At 46.5% G+C, this 21,133-nt stretch overlaps 1 protein-coding gene and 1 non-coding gene across 5 annotated transcripts in view; both read right to left on the bottom strand.

The window, feature by feature from the left end:
* LARGE1 (LARGE xylosyl- and glucuronyltransferase 1) overlaps positions 1-21,133 on the bottom strand; it is a 525,183-nt gene that overhangs the window by 326,885 nt on the left and 177,165 nt on the right. The gene's annotated exons all lie outside the window — the stretch shown is intronic.
* Positions 12,481-12,618, bottom strand: LOC129512241 (small nucleolar RNA SNORA76). The gene has a single exon (XR_008664985.1). It is a non-coding gene; the product is annotated as a small nucleolar RNA SNORA76 (small nucleolar RNA).

Here is a 21,133-nt window from a genome sequence, read left to right as displayed (position 1 = left end):
TGCAAAGTCATGACTATTCCTACTTTCTGGGCCAGTCTCTTAAATGGTTCAGACATGCAGACAATGAGAGACCCCTAAGGAATCAGGAAGAGCTACAGACTCAAAGGGTGACCCCACTCTTCTCTAGGCAACCCTAAGGACACTGAGGGGACCAGGTCTCTTTCCCATTCCACACTCATATCTGTAACTTACCTTTAAAAAAAAACGTATTTATTTATTCATGAGAGACAGAGAGAGAGAGAGAAAAAGGCAGAGACATAGGTGGAGGAAGAAGTAGGCTCCATGCAGGGAACCCGATGTGGGACTCGATCCCGGGACCCAGGATCACGCCCTGGGCCAAAGGCATGTCCCAAGCCACTGAGCCACCCAGGCATCTCTGTAACTTACCTTAAAAGGCAAGCCTCTCCCTTATTATTTCAATAACTCATTCCTGAACGTAAAATGTTTTGTTCCAAAAAAGCTAACATGGAACAAGTTTCCCATGATTTTAAATAAGATACATTATAATTAAAATTATAAATTAAAATAATTAAAACTTCTAATGCACTACATGTTAACCCGACTCTCTCCTTCCCTCCCACTCAATTCCTTAAAATGAAACGAAGTCATCATAAATATAAAACACCTGTAGAGAAGTGACACGTTCTCTCGTAAGGATGTGAAATACTTAAAAATGCTGCCTCCTGATCAGGAGACTACTCATGCAGCTGTCAGCAAACAGCTGCTGTGCATACAGCAGAGTGACCTTTCATAGTACCAGCAACACCCAAGACCCACATCCCCACCTTGTTGAGGCTTTCGGGCTTCAAAAGCTCTAGAAAGGATTCTGATTTTCTGCCTGTTGTGTCTGGTCTATAACAATGCCTATCATAATACATTATTTTGTTGAAAGTGTTATATTGGTGTTTGCAATGTAAATATACATTTTCCTAAGTAAATACCACCCCACAGGTGTAGTGTCATGTACGTTCTATGAAGTTTAAGTATTAGAAAAAGCACAAGAGGCAGCAGTCTTATCTACAATCACCAAAAGACAAAAAAAATCCCAACGGTTGTCAACAGATGAAGGGATAAACAAAATGCGCTACACGTACATCTAACGGAATGTTATTCAGATTTAAAAAGGAAATTCTGACACATGTTACAACATGACACAGAGAAACCTTAAAGATATTCTGCCAAGTAAAATAAGCCAGTCACGTAAGGACAAACGTTGCATGATCCCACATATAGGAGGTACGCAGAATGGGCATTCATAGAAACAAAGTAGAATAGAAGTTGACAGGCGCTGGGGGAGCAGGAAACGGGGTGTCATTGGTTGATGAGCATAGAGTTTCTATTTAAGATGATAAAGCACAGGGGATCCCTGGGTGGCTCAGCGGTTTAGCGCCTGCCTTCGGCCCGGGACATGATCCCTGGAGTCCCAGGATCGAGTCCCACATTGGGCTCCCTGCATGGAGCCTGCTTCTCCCTCTGCCTGAATCTCTGCCTCTCTGTGTGTGTGTCTCTCATGAATTAAAAAAAAAAAAATCTTATAAAAAAAAAAGATGATAAAGCACTACTGGAAGTGGATGGTGGTGATGGTTACCCAACATCATGAATGTACTTCATGCCATGAAAGTAAAAGTGAAGTGGTAAGTTTCATGTTTATTTCACGATAATTAAACAAACAAGATGCACTCTAGTAGGAACTCAACCCAGAATTCTCCCAGAAGCATGAAGTAGGGTGGAGATCTAGTGAATTCTGGAATGGGGTTTTCTTGGTGACATAGTGGCTTCTTAAATGGCAGGTGGAATTTTAGGAAAGGCTCTCATGAGTGAAATGTTTTCAAGAAATGTGGACAGGCTAAAGCATTTTAGAGATTCTCTCCACCTTTCCATAAACAGACACCAAATCTAGAGAAAGAGCCTATCCTCAGCAATGGCATCTTAGGGGTGATCCCTAAGCACTCTGGTTTCCAGCCACCGTTCGGAAAGACTGCTATCTGCCTGACGCCAGCTACCACCACAACAGCACGATCCCTGCCACGTTGCCACACCTGCCTCTTGTGATCCTCTCTGTGAGAAGGTAGCCAGAGCATCTGAAAGGACAGAGGACAGACACATCATTGGTATTTTTAAAGATGCTTGAATCACTGGGTGCATATTAACTAATGAATGTAGGGAGGTTGAAGATAACCCTTGTCCAACTCAAATTTTTTGGCCACTACTATTACCTACAAAATCAGCTATAATTTTTAAATGACCAAATTGAGTTCTGTAAATTCACACACACAAAAAATAAATAAATAAATAAAATAGCATTAGGTAGTTCCTCCTACCCTTGCCAGGGTCTCTTTTAACTACAAAAGTTTGCACTTACCCTCAGCACAGAAATGCCTGGCGCAGTCTTTGCATGGCTGGCACGGTCTTCAGGACTATCATTACAGAGTAAGAGAAACAGGCTACGTACCTACTTACTGAGCCTCTTCTGTAGATGGGTGGACCCAGGCTACATCTTCAATCCCAGTTACTTCAGTCACCTAAATTATGAGTCCTTTGTACTATGCTGTTCAGTAAAAATCATCTCATCCCATAAAGTACTGCCAGGCAGCTGGAGTGACTTTCTCAACAACCAACTGCTGCCTGATGTAGGAAGGGAAGGGACCATATATCCTATCGATTTTCTGATTTTTTTTTTTTTTTTACGTTTCCTTATGAAATTTTTTTTTAAATATTTTTTTTAATTTTTTATTTATTTATGATAGTCATAGAGAGAGAGAGAGGTAGAGACACAGGCAGAGGGAGAAGCAGGCTCCATGCACCGGGAGCCCGATGTGGGATTCGATCCCGGGTCTCCAGGATCGCGCCCTGAGCCAAAGGCGGGCGCCAAACCGCTGCGCCACCCAGGGATTCCCTCCTTATGAAATTTTCAAACACACCATAAAGGTGAAAGAATTTTACAGGGGACATGTATATCCCCATATCTACATTCTATGTTAACATCTTATGCCATGCTTGCTCTATTCTATCTATCTATCTATCTATCTATCTATCCATCAACCCATCATTTTAAAAAAAAATGCATTTCAAAACAGCAAGTTAGTCACCAGCACATTATTCCCTAGGCACTAGAGTACAGACACATTAATTAAGTTCAATGTTTTTTATTTTTATTTTTTTGAGGAAAAAAAAAGCACCTTATTATAATGAAATGCATGGGGTGAGTTCTGACAACTGCATACATTTGTAAAACCCAACACCTCTCAAGACACAAAGTAGAGTGATGGAAAATAATGTACTCAAACCCCTTCCTAGTCAATCTCTGCCTGCACTCCTCAAAGGCAATCATTTTCCTGATTTATTCCCATTAAAAGGAGGTACATCTATTAGGAATCATGAGCATAAAAAAAATAAAAAATAAATAAAAAAAAGGAATCATGAGCATACACTTTGGGCTAAGCCTTCTTTCATAGCATAACATTTCTGTGATTCATTCATGTTGCTAAGCATTCCAGTTGTCGGTTTTGTTCTATTCAATGAGCGACAAGTCACTGCATTATTACAATTTATCTTTATATTATCCATGGTCTTATCAATGAACATGAGTCATCTTCCATTTTGGCAATGACCACAACTGAACCTGAAGGGTCAGAGGGTGTTTGTTTAGCTTGAGAAGAAATTTCCAGACTTCTTCTCAAAATGGATGAACCATTTTATACTGCCACCAATGATGTAGGGGAATTACATTGTGCCACATCCTTGCCAACATTTGATGGTCTTTTTAATTTTAGCCATTCTAGTGAGCTTGTGATGGCATCTCATGGGTTTTTTTTCTTGCCTTTCTGCTGGGTCCTCAAACAGTTTTTAGAATTCCATTTTAATTTGCTTGTGGTGGTGTTAGTGTACTTCTTTGGCCTTTTTATTTTTGTTTTTTTAAAGATTTTATTTATTTAGTCATGAGAAACACAGAGAGTGAGAAGTAGAGACACAGGCAGAGGGAGAAGCAGGCTCCATGCAGGGAGCCCAATGCAGGACTCGATCCTGGGACTCCAGGATCATGTCCTGGGTCGAAGGCTGGTGCTAAACTGCTGAGCCACCCAGAGATCCCCTTCTTTGGCCTTTTTAATGGTTTCTCTAAATATTCTGTTATACCTGCATAATTTATCAAATTATCAAATTTTATATTCTCCCAGGGCCAACATATTCTGGTTTGAGTGCAGTATGGAAACCTTACCTCCGCCGTTTGCATCCTTTTGCCCACTCACAGTTACAATAGGATTGTCTTAAGTATTTCCTCTAAATACACCAAGAGCCACATCAGACACTTTCTAAGCTCTTTTATACCCATTAACTCCTGTCTAACTCCCGGACATCCATTGTGAAACTTGGTTTCCACCATGTAGACACGACCCTGGGAGACTGGAAAGGCACAAGCGCATGTCGGGAGATGGGGCAGCTCTGCTAATGCTTCTACTCTTTTCTGGCAAACATAAGCAAGGAATGTTCGTTTCTTCCCAAGGCATCTGTGATTAGATCTGAGTCCAGTCCCAAGCATCATGAGTATCAAGAAAACATGACACCCGTACTGCTGACACGGACCCCAGCACGCAGGGTGTGGTCTGCAAGTGGCAGGGGTCCGGTGGCTCCTTAACTGCAGCCTCCCTGGTGGTCTGCTTCCTCTCCTCACAGCTCAGCTTAGAGCCCGTGCGTCTAGCTTCTCCTGGAATTCTGCATCCAATAACGGCCATAGATCCTTTCTGCTTAAATTCATGTATTCTCTTGTCCATAACTGAACTCTAATAGGTAGAGTCCCATGGCTAATTACTGGCAGAGCTGAGATCAAAACCCTGATCTCTGTCCTTTCTTCTGGAATGTGCTGCCAGAGTCTCTCTCTGGTGCTATGTTCTTCAAAGAAGAAAGAGTTGAAAGTCCTGTATTCTATTTTGAGAACATGCCCTGGGAATGAAATATTTGTATTGCTTTCTCATCGCCTCCTTTGCCCACCTTCCCACACATGCAGTCACCTCCACCCAGGTCGGTTAGACCTCTCTGCTCATGAACCAGCCACCGTGGGCACTTCCTGGGCCCCACAGGGTGATGGCGATGAGCCCGCTTTTTTGCTGTGGAACAGCTACTGACTACTGGAGTTCAATCAATCAAGACATTTGTTTCTTAAAAGATGAAACAGAGAGAGGTATAGTCCGCAGTGGCTTCTCATATTTACCTGCATGTGGACAAACCCCAGACTTCGAGCTCAAAGATCTAGAAATTTCAGCTCAGCAACATCTCAGCTGCCACTGCTCCAGCACAGCTGGCTTCCTTGCTGTGATCAACATATATTTGGTCCCTAGTTCCTGGCGCAGAGCTCCTAAAATCTCTTGGAATCTCTTAACATCCCAGAGTGTCCTCTGTATGCTAACGAGAGGACTGTTGGCTGGGGACCCCTAGATAGCTTCTGGCTGGGTACTGGTCACCAGAAAGAGCACAGCACAATTAGAGGGTTCGAACTTTCAGGTCCAGTCCATTCCCAATCTCCAGGGAGAGAAGAAGGGCTGGAGGTTGAATTAAGCCCCAACAGCCAATGATTTCATCAGGCATGCCTCTGTAACGGAGCCTCCAAAAAAAAAAAAAAAAAAAAACAACTCACCTCAATGACAGGGTTCAGACACCTGCCAGGGTTGTTGAACACTTCAAGGTCCTGGGAGGGCAGCATGCCTGGGTCGGGCACATGCACAACCTTTGTTCCCTCCATACACCTTGCCTTATGCAGCTCTTCCATTTAGGCTTTTTTCAAAATAAAAGTGATAGTAAGTAAAGCAGTTTTCTGAGGTCCGGAATGGGGTATGAGAACCTCCAAATTTATAGCTGGTTGGTCAAAAGTATAAGCAGCAACCTGGGCCTTGTGACTAGAGTATGAAGTAGGAACAGTCTTACGGGACAGAGCCCTTGCCCTCTAGGGTCTGGACTAACTCTGGATAGTGAGTATCAAATGGAATTGTAGGATATCTAGTTGTCTGGAGATGGAAAACTGGTGAGAGGAAAGAAAAAAAAACAAAACAAAACAAACAAACAAACAAAAACAAGCATTTGAGGTCAGAAGTGTTGTAGAAGAAAAACAAACTGGGATGCCTGGGTGGCTCAGAGTTTTGGCGCCTGTCTTTAGCCCAGGGCGTGATCCTGGAGACTTGAGATCGAGTCCCATGTTGGGCTCCCGCGTGGAGCCTGCTTCTCTCTCTCTCTCTCATTAATAAATAAAAATCTTAAAAGAAAAACAAACCTGCAGATTTCCTATTCCTCAAATAAGACACACACATTTCTGCTATAGGACTTCTGCACTTAAAATTCCCTCTGGTTCAAATCTATATCCTTCCAATATCTGTATAGCATGTACCTTCACCTCACTCTAGTGTCTACTCAAAAGCCTTCCCTAACAGCCAGCATACCTCCAACTTACTACTCTCATGGCACTTAAGTGATTCAACCTTACAGATCTATTTCTTGACTATTCCCCCAGAAAATCTTCCACTTCAGTATTCCCAGGGCCTACAATAGTGACTGCCACAGAGGAGAAGCTCAATAATAGTTGAGTGAATGAATGCCTGTTTGCATGCTTAGGGAAGACCCAAGGTCCTCATCTATACAAGAGGTCACGATGTTGATCTTGGGCAACCGTCACAAATACTAACAGACCAGTTATGTGAAAAGCCATAGACTGTGAAAAATTGTGCCTAGCATGTGAACATTAAAAAAAATTCTATGGAGTCTAAGACCAAGTATTTTGCACATTCTAACATCGTTGACATCAAGAAGCCTCCAGTGGTAACAGGACCACAGAACAGTGGTATAACATGGCTGCCATTGCTAGAACATTCACAGAACTTGCAAAATGGGTGTCACTGGCTTTGGTAAAAATCCTGGAGACCTGGGATCCCTGGATGGCTCAGCGGTTTGGCATCTGCCTTTGGCCCAGGGCATGATCCTGGAGTCCTGGGATCAAGTCCCACATCGGGATCCCTGCCTGGAGCCTGCTTCTCCCTCTGCCTGTGTCTCTGTGCTCTGTCTCTCATGAATAAATAAAATCTAAAAAAAAAAAAAAAAAAATCCGGGCAGCCCGGGTGGCTCAGCAGTTTAGCACCTGCCTTCAGCGCAGGGCATGATCCTGGAGTCCCAGGATCGAGTCCCGCGTCAGGCTCCCTGCATGGACCCTGCTTCTCCCTCTGCCTGTATCTCTGCCTCTCTCTCTCTCTCTCTCTCTCTCTCTCTCTCTCTCTCTCCCTCTCTCTCTCTCTCTCTGTCGCTCATGAATAAATAAATAAAATCTTTAAAAAAAAATCCTGGAGATCATGGAAGAGGGCGGTCTTTCAACTCTATGAACCAAAGGGTTGTGGGAAGGGGTAGGAGGAGGTGGAGAATGAGATGTGCTACTAACATTCCTGAAAGAGAAGCCAGGAGTGGGCTAGCTCGACAGAGCTGCAAAGAGGGCACAGGTGCCGTCTCTGGGGCATTCATAGGAAATCTGATGCTCACAAAGGTGAGGGAGAAGACACAATGCAGCAAAACAGAGACGGCAATGACAAGGAGCCAAGAAAGCATGCTGAAGAGTGAGACTCAACGTAAAGAAGCTTTAGGAACACCAGAACCAACATATTTGCCAATACTTTCCTTTATATGTAGGCATAGCAGTAAAATATGATAAAAACCCATCTAATTAGGTCTAAAAGGGCCCTTTCAGTAAGTACAAAAGAAAGATTGAGCAGGATAAGAAAGCATTGTGTCGCAGTTTAATTAAAAGCCTTTTTTAATTTCTTGTCTTTATATAAAGTAACAGTGCATCTTACAATTGGCAGCATCTAGGTTTAGATGAAACAGAATTAGTTTGAGGAAAAAAATTAGGAAACAAGGCTCTGAAGCACCCCTGACCCCAAATATTTCTCTGCTGGTTTATCCCTGGGCTTATTTTCTCTGTATTTAATGCCCAGGTCCTACTGCCAGACCTGATTTACAATGTAGGTTCCCCTGGGGGAGCAGCAAATCTGTGTTTCTCAAGGACAGTGGTTCTCAAAGGGTTGTCCCAGGACCAGCAGCATCAGCGTCATCTGGGAACTAGTTGGAAATGCACATCCTTAGCCCCCACTTCTCCACCAAAGACCTACTAAATCAGAAATGGGGTAAGGAGGAGGCTGGTATAATACACCCTCCAGCTGATTCTGATTCATACTAGAGTTTGAAAAGCACTGCTCTAAGAAAAACACGCAGTGCCATCAGCTTGAGCACTCAAGCTTAACTACTCATGCAAGTTGAACTAAAATGTCCTAGGAATGTGTTGTGCACCAGGCACTGTGCTGGGAGTTGAATGTGCCTCACATCCTAAAGAGATACACATGCAAATGACTAAGTAAAAACAAAAAACAGAATGAGGTGACGGCTCACAGAGATGCTTAACACCACGCTCTGTTCAGATGATGGAGGATAAATTCTGATTCAAGAGTCCTGGTGGGCTTCTCGGAGGAGGTGGCAGTGGAGCTGACCTTTCTAAGGGAAGAAGGTTTGGACAGGTTTTCTAGGACAAGGAGAATGACACTCACCGTAAGGAACCAGGACACACAAGGGGCACAAGAAGAGTCACAGTCCTATGAACCTAAGGGTTCATGACTCTGCAACACACTTTAAGAACCTGATTCTTTCAACAGACACCCCCCGCCCTTTGAGTCCTCATCATGGATTCTGCTTGTGGCAAGGACTGCCACGTTGCCACCCCGCATCCATTCACCCTTTCCTGCTCAGGAACAGAACCCTGCTTACATCCAGGAGAGCAAAGCAGCCGGAGAAAACACTTGCTCCCACGGCCTCTACAGAGCTGAGTGTGGCGCTGGGACTTCGGGGAGGCCACTGACGGGCAGTTTGCCGGGGGCCACGTGTGCCCACCCTGGCAGCCTGTCTCCAGTCCCTTCTTGGCTGCCGGCCTAAGGGGAGGACACTGCCGCTCCAGCACCACGTCGGACGCTGAGGTGCTCGACCTTCTGCTGAGGATGGCAAAGCCGAAATCGAATGTCCCAAGAAGGGAAGGATGCCATCAAACCAAGCACCAACCTACTGCCAACGTCCTGACTGCGTGGGTGTGGGAGAGAAATCAACCTCCCTCTGGGTTAAGCCACTGTTACTGGGGACGGTTGTCACATTCTGTGGTGCCTCACTGTCCCCAGTTCACCACTATTTCCACCAGCCTCCTCTTGATCTGCGGCACTCGGGGTTCCTCCTCCTCCTTCACGGGACCCCTTTGCCCCAAGCCCCCATCCGCTTCTCCATCTGCTGCCACGCTTCTTGAGAACGTTATCAAAGAGCCGTCTGACCCTTTCGCCGGACAGCACCAGGCGGGGCTCATTTCCAAGTATCCTCACCCAGCCCACTCCCCCACACACCTGCACCCCCACAGTGTGGCCCAGGTACGCCCCACATCCGCATCACCTGGGAGCCGGTCAGAGAAGCCGACTCTGAGGCCCACCTGAGGCTTATGACCAGGAGATGTGTATGCCCATGACAGCTAGAGAGGCACTCTTGTCAACGTCCTCCTTCTCACCTCTGATCTGAGGTGAGATCATCTGACCGCAGAGTGGGAAATACATTCTTCAGCACCTGTTCCTGCCCTCCCAGGTCTCACGGAGTCACCCCTTCCTACAACTTTCAAAGCAACCTACACTACCCTGAATTGCTTGCTACTCACTCTTCCCTGAACGAAATAATTACTTTCACACTTCCCTGCTTTTGTTTTCATTATTCCCTCTGCCTGGACTGCCCTTCAAGCCCCAGACGCCCTGCAGATCTCCCACTTAACCTTTGAGTGCACTGGCAGCTCAGATGTCACCTCCAGACCATGAGCATTTTGGGGGAGAAGGGACTGGGCTGAGCCTTCTCTGTCACTGAGGTGGACAAAAGGGAGCTCTGGAGCCCATGTTACTTCCTAGAGTGTAATCTTGAACACAAAATGCAACCTCTCTCTGCCTCAGTTTCTTCACCTGTAAAACTCAGGACTCCTGTTTCACAAGGGAGTTCCAAGAAGCCAAGGAGGTGGTAAAATTAAAGCACCTGAAACAATGTGTGGCACATAGTACCCATTTCATAAACACTAGGCACTAATTCTTCATACCAAGACCTAGCGTGGGAATGGACACCTGGTGGGCGCTCCACATACATTCACAGACTCCAACTTGCAGTTTCTGGATTGGCTTCCATGCCTAGTTCTTCCTGGGCTCATGAGTCCACCCCACCCACTCTTCTCCACAGCCCAGCGAAAAGCCGGAATCCGGCCCCCAACAGGGACATTATTTAGATGAAAGAACATTTTCCGCAGCCATCCCAGCCCTCAGAGCCTCGCCAAGAAATAGAAAAGAAAAGCAATATAAATGTTAATAGGAAATTGTCTATTCGCTTTTACTGAGGCTAATCTACTGCAGCCCAACAAAGAGGGAAATAGACAGCTGAAGGGACAGGAAAACATGGGACCTTGACACGCTGAGGCCCAAGGGACTGCAGTTCCTAAGAGGAAATGCATTCCAGGCCAACGAGGCTGTGTGGAGATCGGGACAAAGGGCTTCTCCCTTTGGATGTCTCCAGGGTGGGCAGCATGGGTCCTGCCCTAGCCCCCGCTTTTTGGGCATCCATCATCCTGTGTCCATGAAGTACAGTCACTGGTCCACAGGGTAGGGACAAGGAAAGCGATGACAATGCAATCCCTGTCCCCAAGGACAGGCAGGCAAATAAACCTACATCATCATACAGCATGGAAGTGCTATTCAGGGCACAGGATCAAGGCATCAGGTGAGCAGCAGAGGCACCCTACCAGCTCAACGGGGCAGGGGATGGAGGAGATCCAACGAAGTCCCCTCACAGAGAAAACCCGGGGACTAGGTTCTGGAGGGTGAATAGGGAGGAGTCTCATCCAGGCAGCAGGAAGAGGTGTCCCAGGCAGCAAGAACACTAGGTCCAGGGTCCAGGGACCAAGGAAATACACTGGGTCAAGCTAAATATCGGTCCCCCAAAGATGCCCAAGGCTAATCCCGAGGCTGCCAGGGATGCTACAATAGAAGGCCAAAGAGTCTCTGCAGGTATGATTAACGAGCTTTGAGGTGGGAAGATTATCCTGCATTACCTCCTGGGCCCAATGCCATCACAAGATCTTTAAGAGCCAGGCAGGAACTGCTGGCATCAGAGGACGAGTCAGCGTGCCACCGAGACAGAGATGGGAGCAACACGCCTTGCAGGGGAAGGAATGGGTCACAAGCCAAGGAATGCAAGCAACCACTTGAAGCCAAGAAAAAGCCAAGAAACGGATGGTCCCTCAGAGCCCCCAGACGGAACCAGCCCTGCCTGCTGCCACTTGGACTTCAGCCCAGAGGGACTGGTGCTGGACGTATGACCTCCAGGGGTACGAAAGAATCCACTTGTGGTGCTTGAGACCACTACGTCTGCAAGAATTCCCTACAGGAGCCCTGGGAAATCAATACACATATGCCGTGGGAGGTGCATCCTCAGGAATGCTAAACTAAAGTGACCCAGAAACGAAACTGAGGAAGGGGACAGCCAGGGGCCCAATCACGAATGGATCTGTGCACCAGGCTGAGTTTCCATTCTATCCTCAACGTGGAGCTGCTGCTAACGGATATTAAGCAGAGGGATGATATAATAAGATTGCCCGTGCTAAAGCACTGAATCGTCACATTTTTAGATCTTAAATCTCAGGAATTACCACATGTCTAATTCTCCATTTTATGGACTCATTTCTTTTACCATGGACTGTAATGACATTATGAAAAGAAGGAATAACCTACTGGAATATGTCACTCTATTACCGGCCCCCCAAAGGCCATGCTAATGTTTCTGAAAATGCACACCTGTACTGGTGGGCTGTAATCAGGTAGGAGTGTGCAGGTGCAGACACACAGCTGGACAGGACTGGGCCTTGAGAGTTCCCACCCTCATCTGCTCCTGCAAAATCCTGGATGAATGGATGATTGCCCTGTGCCTAAAAAGACCCCATTCAAATGTTCCCTCCCTACCCCCGCGCCTGAGCCTCCAGAATGGGGAAGGCAACCAATGTATATTGAATGCCCACTTGGGGCCAAAAGCTTTGTGAACATTTCCTTTGCTGAGACACCCCCCACCCCACGATCCTCTGAAGAAGGACACTTATCACCCTTTTGGGCTGCACCCTAAGTGCCAGGGTGGCCCTGAGTCTCCAGTGACTGAGTGCCATTCCCCGGGTGCTGCTGTCACAAGGCACAGGGCCCATCAGAGAGAGCCAGGCAGAGGAGCTAATCCACTTCCCCACGCGCCATCCGCCCCCCAATCTCTGCAAGTCTCTGCCTGCACACGGAGAGGCCTCTAAATGTAAAATTGCAGCCAGCCTCCAGGCTCTGCACCCTTCCCACCCACTGCGCGTGTGTAGCATGTCCCTCACCCACATATACCTCTTCGGGGCCTCCATCAGCTGCGCCCTTTGCCGAATGTCACTCGCTGCCAAAGGGATTGCTTAGGTGGCATGTAAGCAGCCCCAGATCTGAACAAGCTGCGTTTGCTCTGGCACCGCCACCAGCTCCCTGAGGCCACAGGCCAGGCACCACAGGGGTTCCAAGGCAGTACCTGGGCAGCCACCAAAGCAGCGGACCCCCAGAGAAGGGGGTCCCGCAGGCTGCAGAACCCATTCCAAACAATCCCTGGTCCTCTCTCAGCTTTAGTTAAAACACTGGTTCGTTGACTTCACCACGTAGAGAGCCCACAAATTGAAAGCCAGGCGTGCTTTGCACACTTCCGACCCCCTCCCCAGCCCCGGAGGGCTCCCGGCGTGGCGTTAAGGCACCGCAGAGGGCGGACAAAGAGTCGGGCACGTGCCGAGTTTTCAATTTGGAGCTATTTTAAACAGCACTGCTAGGAACCGCTCTGACAGGCTCCACTCTTCCCTGCTCCCCCTTTTCTTTTAGGATCTATATTTGGGGACGGTACATTCCTAAGAATAGAATCACTGAGTTAAAGGGTAAAAGCACAATTTATAGTTCTTATGGTGAACTCGCGGCTTACTCTCCCGAGAGCACCACTGGCATCGCCAGCCACTCAGATCCAGCAGCTGATGGGGCCCTGCCTTAATTCCACGCGGGGCTGGCCACCTCCCCTTCCGAGCTCTCATTTCAACAGCACACAGTGCTCAGTTCGCCCCATTTGGTTGATGAGAACAGTGAGGTTGTGTCAAGTGAAGCAACCTGCCCCAACACATCCTTACAATTTTGAGTGCTTTTGAGACAGAGCCCGGAGAAGATTCTGAGTCCCTGAATCCCCCAGTTCTGCTGCGTCTGCTGAATTATTCAGATCTTTGAGTTATCCCACACTGCTATAACAGCTTTTCCTTATTAAGGCAACCAGAGACCAGGAACTAGACTGGGTACTTCTTTGTTATGTAAACCAGCACATCTACCCAGCCCACTGGCAGGGAGTCCATTGAAATCTGAGCAAGGCATTAATAGGCCCAGTTTATAGAAGACAGGAAAGTGACTTTCCTCAACAGTTCCACAAATGATAAACCTACCCATCAAATGGATTTGAACACAGCACTGTCTCCAAACCCTAAGCATTTCATTCCAAGGTTAGACTGCCCCGAACAGTTACTACCCCCAGATGGGTGCCAAGGAAGTTGGTTTCTAAAGATGGTGGTGAGAAAAATCAGCATTCCATTTGGGTTCATCTTCCCTGGGATGTGCTGGCTGTGTAGTTTGATGAGTGCTGTGTTTATTTCAATGCCGTCCGCCTAGCTGCATACAAATGCCTGTCCTTCTCTTCTGAGGGCTGCTTCCCCACTACACGAACAAGGATCACAAGGATCAGGCCACGTCCCCACACAGGCCTCTAGTGGTCCCTCTAATGACTGAGAGGGGGCCTTCTCATCAGAGCCTGGGAGAGAACAGGAAAGGCCTCTCTTAGGGGTACCCTGCGCAGTGCAGATGGAACAGAAAGGTGACAGTTCCTAGAAAGCAGAAGGAGCTTCCTACAAGGGCAAGAGCATCAGGGTGGGAAAGAAGTCACAGGTTCAAGTCCCAGTCCTGCTAGTAACTCAATGTGTGACCTGGGGCAAGTCAGTCTTGGCCTCACGAAGCCTAATAAATGATAAAACAAATAACTTGATGTAATTTCAGACTCCCCTCTGGAGGCAGCAGGGGAGACTGACCGAATAGCTTTAAAGAAAGGAAAAGATTCAGCAAACCACGACCGGGTACCTGGGTCCCAGATCATTTGCACAAGTAACTTACTATCTTAGAAGTTCTTTTCCTCAAAATGCACAAATAGAAACCCATGGATTGGCCCTTTTCTGCCCTAAGGCAGTGACCATCCTAGATTCTTTCAGACCCCCATCAGCTCACATCTTGATGATACTACAGGTTGAAAGCAGCCTGAAAAAGCAATCATTACCTCCATCATCACGAATGCTATCATCTCAGGAGATCCAGAATTGACACAGGAGACCAATCCCAGCTAAATAACGTTATGACTGATCAAGAAACGCTCCAGAGGGAGAAAAGGAAAAACTCACCCTGGCTTCCCTTCGTTACCATCCTGGCATTAGAAGGATGTGCCTTTTTCCTCGCCATCCTGCCAGTTGCTAAAGGGAAACCACATCTGCCCCCTGGCACAAGCAGTCCGACCGTTTTACTATGTGTCCACCATCAGTAAGATACAGGCAATGCTCAGGTGAGTATGAAAAGCATCCATGCCACACATAACAAAATTCATAAAGTCAAGTTTGGCTTTACCGGAGATGCTCTTTTCATCGTAACTTAGAAAATCTCCAGGTGTTAACAGCTGGAAATGGTTATAGGTTCGTCTTGCTGGGGTTTATGGCTACATTTGCAGTATACAACCAAGATTTTCCAAACACACAAGACTCCAGGCAAATATGCATCATTTCCCCCCTCCTTTCTCCAATTGCTCTGGCTTCCCAGCCAACCTTACCCTCTGCTCCCCATTCTTTGGAATCAAAGGAATTTTAAAAAGAAGAAAAAAAATCAAGCTGCTTTGAGGGGAAAAAAAGAAGTGTCAATTTGTAAATTCCCTACTTGGCCCTGTCTACCTGCAAAGATATAGGAAAATCTAGAAGTAAAAGAAGAGGATTGTGGTTTCCCTTTTTAGTTTCCAGATGGAGCTGCCTCCCACTGGCTACCCACACAACCAAGGGCTTGATGTCACTATTGTGATTTTAGTAGTACTGTGCGGGCCCTGGGGCGAGTCACCCCATAAAAATCCACAAGAGTGAGCACATCTGAGAGAGCCAGAGATAGAAATGAGGGGAACCAATGCATACCTGGCTCGGGAAATGTCCACAGAATCAAGTAGAGACCATCAAATGGACGTCTGTCAATGCACTTATGCCAGCTGGACTGGGCCTCAGCCATGGGAAGGCAGATGTGCCTAAGCAAACTGCTGGAAGTCTGGGAGCCGAGAATGATATAGCATCCAAATACCACCCCCCACAGGACCCTCAGGAAAAACCCCCTTGGCCATTTCCTAGGATGAAAGGCTCAGATCATCAACTACATGGTCTGAAGGAGAAAAAGTATTTTCAACAGAGCCCAGCAATGTGGTATGACTGGCCTCCACACATGGAAGAAAAGGCATTGCTATTTGAACAAGAATGTAATTAGTGGGACTGTGCACCAGGTACTGAGTCTACCTCCCGAGAAGGTGGTCGTGGTGGTAAACATGTACAGGGAGACCTGGATGGGGACTCCAATCTGAACTCCTCTCACTCGGTCTAGTCAGGATCCCTGCCCAGTGCATATCCTGTAAGCTAGACATTACATACCTTCTTGAATCACAGCACCTCTCTTTAGGGGACTGTCACTGTACTGGGTTACTAGTGCAGTCATAACATAGTATTCCAGACTAGGAGGCTTACACAACAGAAATATGTGTTCTCACAGGTTCTGGAAGCTGGAGTCCCAGATCAAGGTGCCAAGAGGGTTGGCTTCTTTTCAGGCCTCTCTCCTGGCCTTGCAGATGGACATCCTCCCCTGGCTCTAAACATGGTCCTCCCTGTGAATGTGTCTGTGTCCTAATCTTCTCTTCTTATAAGGACACCACCTTGTAATCCACCAACGCTGGATTAGGGCCACCCATGTGATTTCCTTTCACCTCAATTACCTTTTGAAAGATCTTATCTCCAAATACAGTCCCATTCTAAAGTACCAGGTATGATGTCTCAAGCCTATGCATTTTGAAAGAAACAAAATTCAACCCCTAACAGTCATTATTATCTGTATACCACTGAGGAACATGACACACACAGGAAGGTTAGGTAGCTTACCAGAGGGCCACAGGTCTAAACTGAGTGAGTGAGCGTAGGCCTTGTACCTAAGATCTAACTTTATCCCAAGTAGTCATTCGCATCAAGCATGCCAAGACTGCTCTAGGATTAAAACTGTTTTGTTGCTGGTCGTTGAGCTAGTAACTTTCTATCATCATGACTCATTCTCCTCTTTTCAGGGTTGTCTAGACACCAGAGCTGTGCACAGCTACCCATTCTCCATTGCAATGCACCGATTTTTAAAAACCTTCATTACAAGCCATTCAGCTGTGGGATAACAACTCTCAGCAGCCCCCATGTGATTAATGCCTGTTCTCCAAAGTGGATTTCATACTTCCTAAGAGCCTCTTGATGGTGCCTTGTGAAAAACCTTGCAGATCACAGTCTCCTGATCAATATTTGCTGAATGCACGAATGTATGGAGGGATGGACAGAATGGTCAAGTTAAGCTCAAAAGACCCTTTCCAGTTTTAATGAAGCTCCATGATTTTGTCCTAGGGAGTAACACACTGGGACAGCTGCTTGACAGCTGAGGAGTACATGAGACCTAAACCCACACCATTCTTCTCTAAAGTGCATCTTCCTCCTACCCAGATCGGGACAGCAGCACCTACGGAAACAACACAGTGATAAGCTGCCATTGAAATTAATGGCCTCTGTCCAGGTACAGAATGATGGAAACCACCAGGACCAATTAAACTTTGCCCTTAGAATTAATCCCAACCTACTTTGATGTACTTTCTTCTCTTGCCAAACACTTTCTAGGTCGAAAAAAGGAAAACTTTACCATCATCTGATTCTACCGTTCCTGTTTCCTATCTGGAGGATGTCACTGCCATTCAACCAACATCTGAGTAGCTCTATAAGCAAAGAACTACCATGGGCAGTTTCAGAAGAAGAAGACAATAGTTCAGGACAGTAAGGTGTTTCTAAGAATTCAAGGAGGTAAAAAACATGTAAGAATGCAGAATAATGTAATACAGATTGTATTAATATGTGTTAAGCCTTTAAGGAATACCAAGGAATAAGTGTAAGGCTAGAATATTAAAGAACAAAAGATTCTCAGAAGAGAGACAGTAAATCAAAGCATCAAATGGGAGACTAAAACCATAATCCTTGCCCTTGGCCCTACACAATGGCTAGTTCTGAGTCTAACAGAGCACCATGGTTATGTAACTGTACAGGTACTGAGCAAGTTAGGAGGAACAGTAGCAAAAATTACAGGACCAGGAGCTGTACCATGTGTCAAGGAGTAATTTGACTCCAGAGAGCTTTAACCACTTCCATTGTCTTATTCAATAACTTTGTGGTGGAATAAAGAACAAGATGGCAGATGCTGGGGAGCCTGGGTTGCTCAGTGGGTTAAGGGTTTAAGCGTCTGACTCTTGATTTCAGCTCAGGTCATGATCTCATGGTTGTGGATTTGAGCTCTACATTGAGCTCTGTGCTCAGCAGGGAGTCTACTTGTCCCTCTCCCTCTACTCTCTAATAAAAATAAAATCTTAAAAAAAAAAAAAAAGATAGCAGATGCTAACTCGGTAGGGAAGCCAAGAAATCTGGATGTCATGCCTACCAGTGGACATAAATGGCACTGGACCAGTAAGGATGCCACCTGAATTGGAGAGATGGTCCTTCCCCGAATATCCAAGCGGTCTTGAGGAACGCAGGATCAGATGAGTCTTGAGCCCAGAGGACCTCAAGAGGAGAAGAGCACAAGAGAGGAGTGTTCCTGGAGACCAGGGACCCAGTAACTATGAGCACATCAAAATGACAGTCTAGCCACTAGGCAACAAGATGAGCCACACTCTATCATCAATGGAAAATTATGAGAAAATTTCGACTTGGCTCCAAACGTGGTCAAGACATAGAAAGAACAGGTAGAGAACTGGAGGCAACCAAGAGTGGTTTTAGAGCCACAGCAGTTGAGAGAGAAGGATGGAGAGAGGGAGGGAGGGGGAGAGAGAGAACACACCATGGGTATCATACATCCTACTGAGGCCAGCAAGAAAAGCTACTAACATACTCAGTCTTTAAAAAAAAAAAAGAAAAGAAAAGAAAAGAAACAACAACAGGGGGAAAAGACCAGTAACCTTGGCCCTCACATTCCTCACCAGCCTCTACCAAAGTCATGATTAAATTTTGTTCCTATGGCACCAACTCTATCACCTCCAGGAATTTGCCTTGCATGGCAGGTGTACTCACAGATGGTATATCTTAAATATCTATGGTGCCGATGACTGCTACTCAGTCACAGCCACTGAAAACTGCCTATCCCCGTGGCTAATTTGTTTTGTTTGTCCTAAAAATCTCCCCTTTATGAACCTCTTCATCTTGAGAGCAAAATCATATCACTTGAGGGCTAAGATTTGCTAAGAAGCTCAAAGCTTCATTTCACATCTATTTTCTTATAATTAATCAGTTTTATTTAAAAAGGAGGAGAGGGATAGATAGATCTACAGACCTGGGAGAATGGATACAGTTCAGAGAACGATTATATATAATAGTCCCAGAAGGTTTAGCTGTTCAGATAATCATTAAAGAAATGGATGAAGTTGGTTTTTAAAAAGGTTCCAGCTCCCCCTGCCTCCCCTGAATCAGATAAAGAAAAACGAGAGAGCTATTTCCACTTCCTTCTGGAACCAAATTAAAATGTATCCCCAAACAGCCCCTCATTGAGAGCCACCCCACCTCTGCTGTGCCTCAAGTATACAAATGTAGGGCACCACTCCTGGCTATTGGAAACACATCAATTACGGTTTGGGGGTCAACTCCAGTATATGTGGGTTTGGTGGTTTGTTTTTTTTTTAAAGACTTATTTGATAGAGTGTGTGTGCGCACACAGGAGAGGCAGAGGGAGAAGGAGAGAATCCTTAAGCAGAATCCCTGCTGAGCACGGAGGCCAGCATGGGGCTCGATCCCAGGATCCTGGTATCTTGGACCTGAGCTGAAACCCAGTGGGGTGAGCTAGCCAGGTGTCCAATGGTAGTTTATTTTTAAACACAACCAGCCAGCACATATGGCTGGACATAACAAACCAGGGTGACACTGTATCAATCTGATAGTTCCTTAATTCTCTAGGTGATGGTTTTGTTTTAGGCTTTTTTTTTCTCCTTCTCTGGAAAAACTCACAGATCTGTTTACTCTTTCCCTGTAACATTCAGTGTTTAAAAAAGAACCCCCACCAGTTGGTAACATGAACTGGATCATCTTGCATGATGGTGTAGAAAACCAGGGACTGGCTCCTACCTTTCTACTCAGTTGACTACGACAGCTGAAAGTTCTCAGGTCCGACGACTGTGGGGACAGGCCAGAAACGAAGTCGGCCTTGCCTGGAAATAGTGTCAGCTTCAGAGTCAGATAAAGTGGTTCAAATCATGGCTTTTTCCCCTATGCACATTTGGGCAAACCCCTTCCCTAACTAAGCCTGTGGCCTGATCAGTAAACTGGGGAAAAGAATTATACCTACTTTATGAGATTAAATGAGCAAGATCAAGACACCACACAATATACTGGGGGAAACAAGCAGCAACTGCTTTCATCATGTAAATGCTAAATTAAGATCTATAATGTACATTTACCAAACCAATCCAAAAAAGAGGGGCGGGGGGGGGGAGGTAGAAAAGTAACCTACAAAGTCCAGGTAAAATGGATTGTGACATGCATCTCCTCTTGCATCTTGTTCACACATAGGCCTGTCACTCCCCCCGGGAAATTCTCTAGGAACCGACCAACCACACACAGACCTCCGACCCACTCCAAGCACACTCCGGCCTCTGTGACATCCTCCTGAAGTCCAACCTAAGTCCTGAAGTCCAATCTGCCACCACAGATTCCAGAAGGACATGGGGTGGTTACTTCATATGCACACAGTGCAGGCCTCTGAAGATGCACAGAGGCTGGGGGGCGGGGAGCAGTCTCCCAGAAGCTCATGGACCCCCAATGCTCCTGGCTCCCTCCAGGCTGTCCTCTGGAATCCAAATCACTGGATAGACCTCTCTCATCCTCTGAAGGCTTGCTGTCAGAAGGACTTGTGTGCAAGCGGAGAGAGAAGCAGGGAAGATGACAAAACAGAGGAAAGAGCCTATGCGGGAGATGGGGGACCCCAACTCCAGCTCGGCTGTCAGGAATCCTTGGGCTTCCATTTGCACCTTCTGCGTGAGAAGCTTGGAAACAGAATCAGAACTGAGGCTGCTCCTCTGAAATCCTCATCTGGCACCACCAGACACTGAGGTCTGGAGAAAAGAAAGTGGCTGTAGAAGGTTAACTGGGCCACTTACTGGGCCAGTCATTACTAGACCCAGGGTCCCTATCACCAGACTTCTCCCACATCTTAGCATCAGCACATGGGAGACATTTCAACACTAACAGGCCATCTTCTTCGAAGCCCCTGAGCCCTCCCACTGCTCCTTGGAGGTACAACAGACCCCTGCCATGTTACTGCTTTAAGCAGATGTTCCTAAGGGCAGGTTGGTAGCGCTGGGGTAACATCTGGCAGTTAACCAGTCTCAAAGTGGTTTCCCGGGCCAGCTGTGTTCACGACGGACGCCCTTTGCTCGAATTGCAAAGCAAACACTCTTCCATAGCTCCTCTACTGTTGAGAACAGAGGCTCTCAAACTTCAACAAAGTGACCTTGAGGACTCGTTAAAAGCTCAGAATGCTGAGCCCCATTCCTCCAGGGCATCTGCTGCAGTAGGTCTGGGGTGGGACCCCAGGAAATCATATTTCAAACAAGCGCCCCATTCAGATATTCTCTCTGCTGAGTTCTCCGATCCAGCAACATGACCTATGGCAAGGATCAAAGATCAGAT

The sequence above is a fragment of the Nyctereutes procyonoides genome, unplaced genomic scaffold (assembly GCF_905146905.1).
Source record: "Nyctereutes procyonoides isolate TBG_1078 unplaced genomic scaffold, NYPRO_anot_genome, whole genome shotgun sequence".
Lineage (NCBI taxonomy): Eukaryota > Metazoa > Chordata > Mammalia > Carnivora > Canidae > Nyctereutes > Nyctereutes procyonoides.
This window is presented reverse-complemented; position numbering and strand designations above follow the sequence as displayed.